The sequence below is a fragment of the Carassius auratus genome, chromosome 28 (genome assembly GCF_003368295.1).
Source record: "Carassius auratus strain Wakin chromosome 28, ASM336829v1, whole genome shotgun sequence".
NCBI lineage: Eukaryota > Metazoa > Chordata > Actinopteri > Cypriniformes > Cyprinidae > Carassius > Carassius auratus.
The window spans coordinates 1,646,342-1,653,801 of NC_039270.1; the positions used below are offsets into that span (position 1 = coordinate 1,646,342).

Sequence of the window (7,460 nt, forward strand, 5' to 3'; positions counted from 1 at the left end):
GGTTCTTCGTTTTTTATTCTCCAGGTTTCCGGTTCCTCGTGTTTTATTCTCAACATTTCTGGTTCCTGGTCTTTTATTCTCCAGGTTTCTGGTTCCTCGTCTTTTATTGTGCAGGTTTCTGGTTCCTTGTCTTTTACTCTCCAGGTTTCCGGTTCCTCGTGTTTTATTCTCAACATTTCTGGTTCCTGGTCTTTTATTGTGCAGGTTTCTGGTTCCTGGTCTTTTATTGTGCAGGTTTCTGGTTCCTCGTCTTTTACTCTCCAGGTTTCCGGTTCCTCGTGTTTTATTCTCAACATTTCTGGTTCCTCGTCTTTTATTCTCCAGGTTTCTGGTTCCTCGTGTTTTATTCTCAAAATTTCTGGTTCATCGTCTTGTATTGTGCAGGTTTCTGGTTCCTCTTGTTTTATTGTGCAGGTTTCTGGTTCCTCGTGTTTTATTTCTGTTTCCTCTTGTTTTATCGTGAAGGTTTCTGGTTCGCTCGTGTTTTCTTCTCTCTCCGATTTTACAAACTCCATCTTCACAGCAGCAGATCTCAGTTCAGATGATAAACTCCTCCAGATATTCCTGCTCGCTTCAAAACTCAGTCACGACTGTGAGGACGAGAATATTACAGGTATTTACTTAACTGATTCAAAAACTTTGTCTTTTTAGAAAAACATCTAACCGTTTGTATTAAGGCAGCATACCGACGTAACAACAACAGAGAGCGCGGTGAAACACTTCTTGCTCTGAGGTTTAATTGTGTTTGTCAAACAAACAAAATGTGTTTAGCGCCTCCCGCTGGACTGGAGCGAAGCGAAGAAAGGAAGAAAACCCAGGACGTTGTAAGGATGTCGCCAGTTCGTCATCATTTAGCCCCAAGAGGGTCTGGCTGCAGACATATGGGCGAGTGAAGCTCCACTCAAGAGCGGAAATACGTCACCTCCACTAGCGACGCCGCCGCCATTTTGGACCGGGCCACACTTTACGTAGAATTACGTCGCCTCCACTAATGACGTGGCCGCCATGTTGGTCCGGGTAACACTTTACGTAGAATTACGTCGCCTCCATGGGGGCGAGTGGAGCTCCATTTAAGAGGGAAAATATGTCACTACCACCAAACTTTCGTTTTGTATTACTTGTTATATACACGTATGGTGCTTTGCCAGTTATGTCACCTCTTTGTACGTAATGTTAATAGACCCTTTTACAGTTGGTAAACAAGGTGACGTATTTGTGTGGGCGGGGCTTAGCTGGAGGCAGAAAGATTGAGAGGCATCCAGCTGCAGCCCCACAGACTCACTTCTTGCTAGACACCAGTGGCTGGACACAAGTGGATGGACAGCAGACGTCATTTCCGTATCGTCATTCACTTTTCAAATTGACGTTATTTCCGTATCGTCTTTCACTTTTCAATTTTAACGCGCCATATAGATGTCAGCGGTAAGAAAAAATAATAAACTGTTGATGATTTATAGGTCATGTCAGAATTCAAATGCACAAACTAGCTAGTTAAAAAAAAAACGTCTTGTTTTCAAGGTACTGTGTCGTGTTTTTTAAAGGTATAAGTGAACTCTGGTGTGCCTCAATTCTAGAGCTAACGTTAGGTTGCTACAATAGATTTTCCAATTAAATCGTTCTTTGAGTGGTATGATTTAATATTGTAAAAATGTTTTTTATTCACTTGGATGTGTAAAGATTGTACCCAGTTAACGAGATCTCTTAGAACAGTCTTGGTAGAGAATAGTCTAAAATGCTAGGTTGTCTATGCACACGAGAGTTTGCTAGCTAACTATGTTTTTTTTGTTTTTCTTTTTTTTTTGTTGAAGTAGTAATTTTCCCTATGCAGGTGTAAATGCCTGATGTTTAATATGTTTATGATGATGTTTAAAGCGCTTTGGTGGCCATGGGTCTGTTGAAAGCGCTATATAGCCTAAATGCAGTCCATTTACCATTTTACATATTTTGTATAGGAGAATGTTAACATTTATATAAGTTTTTTTGTTTTGTTTTGTTACCACACTATTTTTTACAGTCCATCTACCACACACAATTTTTCACCTACATTATCGGTTCCTTTTTTTTTTTTTTTTGGAAAGTTATTAATTGGATTTTTGTAAACTTTTATGAATCATAAGGTACTACCGGTATTTCATATGTGTCACTATACTTATTACGTAAACAATCTATTAATACTACCCTCTTCTTTTAGGCAAATTGCATTAGTGTGCGTAAAGGGACGGAGCTACCACCAATACAGAAATACACAGAGTGCTGCAGCCGGTATCACTGCCCGCTGTGCAATTCAAACACAGTGGGGTACTGTGGAAACAGAAGACGTGGAGACCTGCGAGGGTTTTATAGAGACCCTGAATTTCCTGAGCATTGCCCAGACTGCCAGTTTTAGGGGGCAGGAATGAGGTGTGGTGTGCACAGTGTGCAATAGTTTATTTGGAACTGTTCATGTTTTATTTCCTCTTGAAATAGGGACTTCCCCCACAACCTTAAGGAGCCTGACTGTGGCATCTTCATTCTGATGGTCAGATTTGACAAATTGTACTAATTAGATTGTGTAATTTCCAATAAATATTGCAAAACCATGAAGTGTTTATTTGATCTGGATTGTTTGGTAAATTGTATGATCATGTGAATCTACGTATATTTTAAAAACAGAAGTGGTTACATTTACAAAAAATAAATAAAAAATAAGGATTGAATATCCAAATGGGCAAGGCAAAAAACTGTGGTCAATTAACATGTACAAGTCTGTTGTATTGACAAAATGTCATAGTCCATTGATCTAGGCTGAATTTAAGTCACAAAAAATAGTGATATGATCTGAACAATATATATTTTCATGGTGGTTCTTGTGAATGCAGTTTGCATGAATTATTGATGTTATAATATTAAGTGTATTATTGAGAATTGTTTTATGTAAAGAGATATGATAAAGATAATATTTCAATTTGCACACAGTTTTTATATTATATATTTTAAGTCATAAAAGTAAAATGACAATACGGAAAAGACGTGTGCAATTAAGCCTGCAAAGAATGCTGTCTATCCACTGGTGAAAACAGAAAATAAATATGCTGTCTATCCTTATGTGAAACTATAAAATAAATGTGTCTATCCAGAGGTGAAAATATAAAATAAATATGTTGTCTATCCAGAGGTGAGAACTAAATATGCTGTCTATCCAGAGGTGAAAATATAAAATAAATATATGTCAATCCAGAGGTGAAAATATAAAATAAATATACTGTCTATCCAGAGGAGAAAATATAAAATAAAAAAATGTCAATCCAGAGGTGAAAATATAAAATAAAAAAATGTCAATCCAGAGGTGAAAATATAAAATAAAAAAAATTCAATCCAGAGGTGAGAACTAAATATGCTGTCTATCCAGAGGTGAGAACTAAATATACTGTCTATCCAGAGGTGAAAATATAAAATAAATATACTGTCTATCCAGAGGTGAGAACTAAATATGCTGTCTATCCAGAGGTGAAAATATAAAATAAATATATCTCAATCCAGAGGTGAAAATATAAAATAAATATACTGTCTATCCAGAGGTGAGAACTAAATATGCTGTCTATCCAGAGGTGAGAACTAAATATACTGTCTATCCAGAGGTGAAAATATAAAATAAATATACTGTCTATCCAGAGGTGAGAACTAAATATGCTGTCTAACCAGAGGTGAGAACTAAATATGCTGTCTATCCAGAGGTGAGAACTAAATATACTGTCTATCCAGAGGTGAAAATATAAAATAAATATACTGTCTATCCAGAGGTGAGAACTAAATATGCTGTCTATCCAGAGGTGAAAATATAAAATAAATATACTGTCTATCCAGAGGTGAGAACTAAATATGCTGTCTATCCAGAGGTGAGAACTAAATATGCTGTCTATCCAGAGGTGAAAATATAAAATAAATATGCTGTCTATCCAGAGGTGAGAACTAAATATACTGTCTATCCAGAGGTGAAAATATAAAATAAATATACTGTCTATCCAGAGGTGAGAACTAAATATGCTGTCTAACCAGAGGTGAGAACTAAATATGCTGTCTATCCAGAGGTGAAAATATAAAATAAATATACTGTCTATCCAGAGGTGAGAACTAAATATACTGTCTATCCAGAGGTGAGAACTAAATATGCTGTCTATCCAGAGGTGAGAACTAAATATGCTGTCTATCCAGAGGTGAGAACTAAATATACTGTCTATCCAGAGGTGAGAACTAAATATGCTGTCTATCCAGAGGTGAAAATATAAAATAAATATACTGTCTATCCAGAGGTGAGAACTAAATATACTGTCTATCCAGAGGTGAGAACTAAATATACTGTCTATCCAGAGGTGAGAACTAAATATGCTGTCTATCCAGAGGTGAAAATATAAAATAAATATACTGTCTATCCAGAGGTGAGAACTAAATATACTGTCTATCCAGAGGTGAGAACTAAATATGCTGTCTAACCAGAGGTGAGAACTAAATATACTGTCTAACCAGAGGTGAGAACTAAATATGCTGTCTATCCAGAGGTGAAAATATAAAATAAATATGCTGTCTATCCAGAGGTGAGAACTAAATATGCTGTCTATCCAGAGGTGAAAATATAAAATAAATATATGTCTATCCAGAGGTGAAAATATAAAATAAATATACTGTCTATCCAGAGGTGAGAACTAAATATACTGTCTATCCAGAGGTGAAAATATAAAATAAATATACTGTCTATCCAGAGGTGAGAACTAAATATGCTGTCTATCCAGAGGTGAAAATATAAAATAAATATACTGTCTATCCAGAGGTGAGAACTAAATATGCTGTCTATCCAGAGGTGAAAATATAAAATAAATATACTGTCTATCCAGAGGTGAGAACTAAATATGCTGTCTATCCAGAGGTGAAAATATAAATAAATATGCTGTCTATCCAGAGGTGAGAACTAAATATGCTGTCTATCCAGAGGTGAGAACTAAATATACTGTCTATCCAGAGGTGAAAATATAAAATAAATATGTTGTCTATCCAGAGGTGAGAACTAAATATGCTGTCTATCCAGAGGTGAAAATATAAAATAAATATATCTCAATCCAGAGGTGAAAATATAAAATAAATATACTGTCTATCCAGAGGTGAGAACTAAATATACTGTCTATCCAGAGGTGAGAACTAAATATACTGTCTATCCAGAGGTGAAAATATAAAATAAATATACTGTCTATCCAGAGGTGAGAACTAAATATGCTGTCTATCCAGAGGTGAAAATATAAAATAAATATACTGTCTATCCAGAGGTGAGAACTAAATATACTGTCTATCCAGAGGTGAGAACTAAATATGCTGTCTATCCAGAGGTGAGAACTAAATATGCTGTCTAACCAGAGGTGAGAACTAAATATGCTGTCTATCCAGAGGTGAGAACTAAATATGCTGTCTATCCAGAGGTGAGAACTAAATATGCTGTCTATCCAGAGGTGAGAACTAAATATGCTGTCTAACCAGAGGTGAGAACTAAATATGCTGTCTATCCAGAGGTGAGAACTAAATATGCTGTCTAACCAGAGGTGAGAACTAAATATACTGTCTATCCAGAGGTGAAAATATAAAATAAATATACTGTCTATCCAGAGGTGAGAACTAAATATGCTGTCTAACCAGAGGTGAGAACTAAATATGCTGTCTATCCAGAGGTGAGAACTAAATATACTGTCTATCCAGAGGTGAAAATATAAAATAAATATACTGTCTATCCAGAGGTGAGAACTAAATATGCTGTCTATCCAGAGGTGAAAATATAAAATAAATATACTGTCTATCCAGAGGTGAGAACTAAATATGCTGTCTATCCAGAGGTGAGAACTAAATATGCTGTCTATCCAGAGGTGAAAATATAAAATAAATATGCTGTCTATCCAGAGGTGAGAACTAAATATACTGTCCTATCCAGAGGTGAAAATATAAAATAAATATACTGTCTATCCAGAGGTGAGAACTAAATATGCTGTCTAACCAGAGGTGAGAACTAAATATGCTGTCTATCCAGAGGTGAAATAAAAAATATACTTATCAGAGGTGAGAACTAAATATACTGTCTATCCAGAGGTGAGAACTAAATATACTGTCTATCCAGAGGTGAGAACTAAATATGCTGTCTATCCAGAGGTGAGAACTAAATATACTGTCTATCCAGAGGTGAGAACTAAATATGCTGTCTATCCAGAGGTGAGAATAAATATGCTGTCTATCAGAGGTGAAAATATAAATAAATATACTGTCTATCCAGAGGTGAGAACTAAATATACTGTCTATCCAGAGGTGAGAACTAAATATACTGTCTATCCAGAGGTGAGAACTAAATATGCTGTCTATCCAGAGGTGAAAATATAAAATAAATATACTGTCTATCCAGAGGTGAGAACTAAATATACTGTCTATCCAGAGGTGAGAACTAAATATGCTGTCTAACCAGAGGTGAGAACTAAATATACTGTCTAACCAGAGGTGAGAACTAAATATGCTGTCTATCCAGAGGTGAAAATATAAAATAAATATGCTGTCTATCCAGAGGTGAGAACTAAATATGCTGTCTATCCAGAGGTGAAATATAAAATAAATATATGTCTATCCAGAGGTGAAAATATAAAATAAATATACTGTCTATCCAGAGGTGAGAACTAAATATGCTGTCTATCCAGAGGTGAGAACTAAATATACTGTCTATCCAGAGGTGAAAATATAAAATAAATATACTGTCTATCCAGAGGTGAGAACTAAATATGCTGTCTAATCCAGAGGTGAAAATATAAAATAAATATACTGTCCTATCCAGAGGTGAGAACTAAATATGCTGTCTATCCAGAGGTGAAAATATAAAATAAATATACTGTCTATCCAGAGGTGAGAACTAAATATGCTGTCTATCCAGAGGTGAAAATATAAAATAAATATGCTGTCTATCCAGAGGTGAGAACTAAATATGCTGTCTATCCAGAGGTGAGAACTAAATATACTGTCTATCCAGAGGTGAAAATATAAAATAAATATGTTGTCTATCCAGAGGTGAGAACTAAATATGCTGTCTATCCAGAGGTGAAAATATAAAAAAGAACTAAATATACTGTCTATCCAGAGGTGAGAACTAAATATACTGTCTATCCAGAGGTGAAAATATAAAATAAATATACTGTCTATCCAGAGGTGAGAACTAAATATGCTGTCTATCCAGAGGTGAGAACTAAATATACTGTCTATCCAGAGGTGAAAATATAAAATAAATATACTGTCTATCCAGAGGTGAGAACTAAATATGCTGTCTATCCAGAGGTGAAAATATAAAATAAATATACTGTCTATCCAGAGGTGAGAACTAAATATACTGTCTATCCAGAGGTGAGAACGTCTCGGTTACGTACGTAACCCTCGTTCCCTGATGGAGGGAACGGAGACGTTATGTCGACCGA

At 35.5% G+C, this 7,460-nt stretch overlaps 1 long non-coding RNA gene across 1 annotated transcript; it reads left to right on the plus strand.

The window, feature by feature from the left end:
* The first annotated feature begins 477 nt into the window (after positions 1-477).
* Positions 478-2,590, plus strand: LOC113047520 (uncharacterized). Its single transcript, XR_003276278.1, has 2 exons — positions 478-613; positions 2,192-2,590. It is a non-coding gene; the product is annotated as an uncharacterized LOC113047520 (long non-coding RNA).
* Positions 2,591-7,460: the final 4,870 nt, after the last annotated feature.